The sequence below is a fragment of the Magnolia sinica genome, chromosome 3 (assembly GCF_029962835.1).
Source record: "Magnolia sinica isolate HGM2019 chromosome 3, MsV1, whole genome shotgun sequence".
In the NCBI taxonomy this organism is placed as follows: domain Eukaryota; kingdom Viridiplantae; phylum Streptophyta; class Magnoliopsida; order Magnoliales; family Magnoliaceae; genus Magnolia; species Magnolia sinica.
In genome coordinates this window covers 92,079,302-92,084,527 of record NC_080575.1, presented here as the reverse complement: position 1 = coordinate 92,084,527, position 5,226 = coordinate 92,079,302, and positions in this window count along the sequence as shown.

Below are 5,226 nucleotides of genomic sequence, written 5' to 3'. Positions count from 1 at the left end.
GCATTAAAATTTCCAAATAGAGATAGTTAGAGGTCTATTATTTGAGTCGAAATGGAATGGATTCAATCTGACTCGGTTCAACTTGATGTAATTTAGTATGACTCAGAGACGAGACTATAGAAATTCAACATATTACACAATGAGTTTGATGCCGACAAGGTTGCTTCATTGGTTGATCCCAAACTAGATTCAAATCCCACCATGCCCCACTAAGTCAATATGGCAAGCCTTTATATTAACTTCAAATGCCACAAACTTGCATTAAGTAAATAAAACCTACAAGGAGTATTTACTTGATGCAATGCCGCTAATGTAACTAATCTGACTTGCGACTGATCTAACTCGTCCGTAGAATGAGTGGTTTTGACTCACCGAGTCAACATATCCTTCAACTATGTTCTCCCTTATTCCTTTTTTTCCCTTCTTCCTTGTTTCTTCTTTTCATTCTTCTCTCTTATTCTTCTACTTTCTCCTTTCTATAAATGGACTAAACCAAAGCTAAGACTGACCTGATCGAGTCCCAAGTGAGTTAGCAACTCAACTTGAGTCGACGAGTTGACTCGACAACAACTCTCTGAAGGGAAGCAGCGTCCCACTCTCCTCTCTTCTTCTTCTTCTTCTTCTTCTTCTTTTCTTTTCTTTTCTTTTCTTTGAATTGCAGAGAGGCTGGACGCATTTGGCTGCTGCCCAACCTAACTCGAAACTTGGCCTGACTCCCTTAGCGGCCCGCCGATTCTGCCTATAACTGAGCTAGCGTTCCCCCCACTTTCTTTCATCAATCTCCCTTCTCTGACTCATCCTCCTCTCTTGAAAAGAGTCAGAGGTGCACGGACTCAGCCCGAACTCATAACAACTCGGACCGAGTTGACTCAAATTAATGCGGCACTGCAAACGACGCTCTTTCTTTTCTCTTTTTGGCTTTCCTTTTATGGAATTGTTGCCTTAAATGGGTGGCTTAATATAGGGTTCTAGTAATTAGTTTCTAGGTCCTTCAGGCATAAGTAATCGGGTGATTAGTTACGGGTTGGTTATTTTAATCAAAGAGGTTGAGTTGTTAGACTCATATTTTGTTAGCTTTGCTTTAATCTAACTCTATAGATGGTCTCCAGGCAACATGGGCCACCAGATGGACATTCTATATTAGAGAATGGAGCCCAAAATCATCTAGTGTGATTTCTCGCCAAACGGAGAAGACGACGAGGTCATTAATGGTGGATTCAATATAGGGGGTTATCCCTCTGGTCTGTTGATTATGGACGGTCTGGATAGGTTTCAAAAAGGTTGTAGGACCCACTTTTTGGCTGGACAACCCTGAAAACTCGATGGGTTCAGAGTTTTTCGTTGCGGCCGATTTTCTTATAAACAATGAGATCTCGTGTGAGATCTTGAGTATGATTGCGAGAGAAGCTCTCTGAATTCCTAGCCTCGACATCCTAGATGATCCCAAGAGATCTTTAAAGAGAAATGAATGGCTGGGATTACGCCAACCCAGCAAAATCGAAATATTCTCTTCGCATTTCTCTCTTTCGCTACCAAAACCAATCACGCTGAAGTATGAATGAACGGCTAAGATTATTTCCATAAGAGAGTCAATATTGAAAGAGTGAAGCTAGCTCATATTGCCAGCTCACCCAAGAAATGGGGTTTCCATTTTTGGCAAAACAGTCACACGTTCAGTTTGAGTTTGAACCCGCACGTGTACACGTATGCGATTTCGTGGGAAAGTTATTGCGTTTTGGTCGGAATTTTGGCATGAACAAGATAAAAGGTCCATATCTTCTAGGTGATTTGAGATGGTGGGCCACAACAATCCCAAGTGGACATTGTCCATTCAAACCTCGCTCGCACACCTGATGCTTGCGCTTAAGTGAGTTTCAACGTGTGGGATTCATTTCATTTGACCAAAATCATCTTCCTGACATGATGGATGGCTCAGATCATCATGATGATCACTTATGATGTGCCAAAATTCAAACAGTGGGGCCCTTCTTTCCGGCAGGAAAAAAATGAAAGAGAGAATCTCTCTTTTTGGAAAAAAAAGTTGTGGGTCAACCCCGGTGTGGCCAGGATTGCTGTTTAGTGTACCGTGAGTGTGCACGGCCTATGCACATGCACACCCAAAGTGGAGTCCACAGAGATGTTGTAAGACCCGTATCCTAGACCATACCATTCCGTAGATTCCCGCAATCCTCCCCGTTAAATTTCGGTGACCCGTGACCTGTAATCGGGGTTTGCACATGACCTTGAGTCACACCCTGTCAACCTGAGTCGACTCAACTCGAGACTTATACCCTAGCGACTGCGTCGTTGCTGCGGTTCCAACGTCATGTCTCACAAACCAAGGCGATACCCAGGCTAGGAGCTATGGGCCCGCACATATCTCGAGGAAACACCGCGCATTTGCAAAGTTCAAGAGAGGAATCTCTACAAAATATCTCATCAATGTTAAGTACATGTCAAGTACAGCACATCAATCAACCCATCTCCCAACACATCACTCACCCCATCACAATCCATACCTTTCTTACACAACAACCCCAAAAGTCAACATTTCCATCCCATCTCCTCGCTCTCTCTCCCATCCATCACTCCATCCCATCTTCTCTCTCTCTCTCTCTCTCTTATTTCTCCCTTCTCTTCCAAGCAAGCTAAGGAGAACCCAACGTCCAAGCTTTCCTAACCTCCAAAAGAGCCAAGTGTGGCCCACTTCCTACCCTCTCATCTCCCATCTCAACCCTCCATACTTCATCATCTTCCATTAAGATTGAAGCCAAGGAGACTACCTTTCCAAGGAGCCAAGAAGAAAAGGATGGTGGGTGATCTTGGATATACATTTTCATTTTTATTTTTATGATTTAAGGGCCCACATATGGTGGGACCCACCTTGATGTATGCTTTGTATCAAAGAGGGGCCCATAGTGGCGGGGCCCCTCCACCATCGCCGATCTCTCTCTCTCTCTCTATCTCTTTCTCTCCTCTTTTCTTTTGTGTGTGTTAGTGGGGCCCACCTTGCTACTGCCCATTTTAGGCAGATCCTGGATGAAGGGAATAGCATATATCAGCTTGATCTGTGTGGGATGGCCATGTGTGGACCCCCACCATGATGTATGCGTTGTATATCTGCACCGTCCATTGCTTGGATGGTGGGACCCACCCCACGCGTGGGGCCTACCTTGATGATATGTATATCCTCACTGTCCAAATCCCTGGACGATGGGGGAAAATGGATTGGCTGGTGTACTTCACATTAACAAATAGCTGCTGATACGCCAGCAAGCTAGGTGGGCCTAATCATGAAGTATGTGCTATATCTCAACTGTCCATTTGTTCAGTGGGTCCCACGCAGCTGATTAGCTGCTGTATTATGTTAGTAGGAGGGATTGATCATGAGGCATGTGTAGTATCTAGGCCATCTAACTGCTGGATGACCAACAGCCACAACTACTGTGACGTTGGCAAGTTATGTGGGCCTCAATCGTGAGGTGTGTTGTATATCCAAACTGTTCACCTGTGTGGGACTCACACGTGGTGCATCTGCCTTACATCCACACCGTCCAGTGGTCTGGATGGTGGGGAACACCATGATATATGAGTCTTATATCCAGGCTGTCCGTCCAGGGGCCTAGACAGCAGCCGCTGCATGTCAGCAACTTTGTGGGTCTCACCAGCTGCATGGTTGCCCAATGACATCAACAATTTCTGTGGGCCCCACCGTGGCATTTGTTATATCCACAAGGTCCATCTGTTGGACCAGCAGCCAATGACTGTTGTGTTGACGTCATAAGTAATGTGGGTTTCATCCCCACCATCCGATCACTGGATGGGTGGAACCCACCTTTAATGCATGTATTATAAATCCTGCACCGTCCATCTGGACGGTGCCATGTGGGACCTATTTCGATATATGGGTTAGGTATCATCCTCATCGTCTAGATGGCTGGACGGTGGGACCCACCATTGATGTATTTATTCTATATCCGCATTATCTATCAGGTAGACCACACTGCAACCAGTGAGGGGTTGAACGTCTACCATTAAAACTCCTTTTGGGATGTGCAAAAGTTTTGGATCAGTATGAAATTTGTTTTTCCAATTAATCCAGGTCCTTGTGACCATATGGACAGATTGGATGAAAAATAAACCTTACGGTGGGACCCACCTTGATTTACTTCACAGCCACGCCGTCCATCTGTTTTGGCTACCATGTGAGGCCCAGATATTGTGTATGGAGCCCACTTTAATGTGGTGTTTATGCAGCGCGTTTGGTGAGCCCAAAAGTGATGTATAAGAGGCTCGATCTGATGTGTATGGGGCCCGGTGCAGGGCCCACCTGTTTTGAATTTAAGGCCCATGTGATATGGCCCGATGTGATATATTCAAGGCCCATAGGCGAGGTCCATTGTGATGTATTTGAGGCCCATTGCGATGTATCTGAGGCCCATGGGCGAGGCCCATTAAGATGTATTCGAGGCCTATGAGCGAGGCCCATTGGGATGTATTCGAGGCCCATAGGACATGGCTATTATGTTATATGTGAGGCCCATGAGTGAGGCCCAATACGATGTACGTGAGGCCCATTACATTGTGTATGAATCCCTTGCATGAGGCTATGGGCCCACTATATGTCAGGCCCTAGGTGGGCCACTCCTTAGGAACAATGTTGGTTAAATGTCCACATTGATGGGCAATGATGGTTGAAAGTCCTCATTGTGACCTTCCCTTAGGCCTTGTTAGGCCCATTCGCATCATTCTCTAAGTGGGTTGACCCTAGTATTGGGCCCCATTTGCATAATCCATCTATTCTCATTAGGCTATTGCAAGATGTTGGACCCCCATCGGTTGTTAGTAGGATTACTTCTTTTATTTTGGAGTCCATTTAGAACTCATTTAGGCCCCCTAGGGCATCTAGTGGGCCATGCAATAGTATGGAGAAGGAACCCTTTCTGGATCCCTAGGATTGTGGATAAGCTGCTTAGGCCCAACCTTGATATAAGGGGGAGTACATCATCATCATATAATATGCTTAGTATAACTCCATGATCCATGCCCATATGCATCATATGTATGTTTGATGTGAGGAGTGATTGATCATAACACATGCCATTGGGTAGATTATTATGGGACTCCGTGATGGGACGAGTTGCCCACATGAGTGCGCAGTACGTGCAGGATTGTTGCATGACTGGATAGTGTGATTCATGCATCTCGCATTGTGTGACATGACTA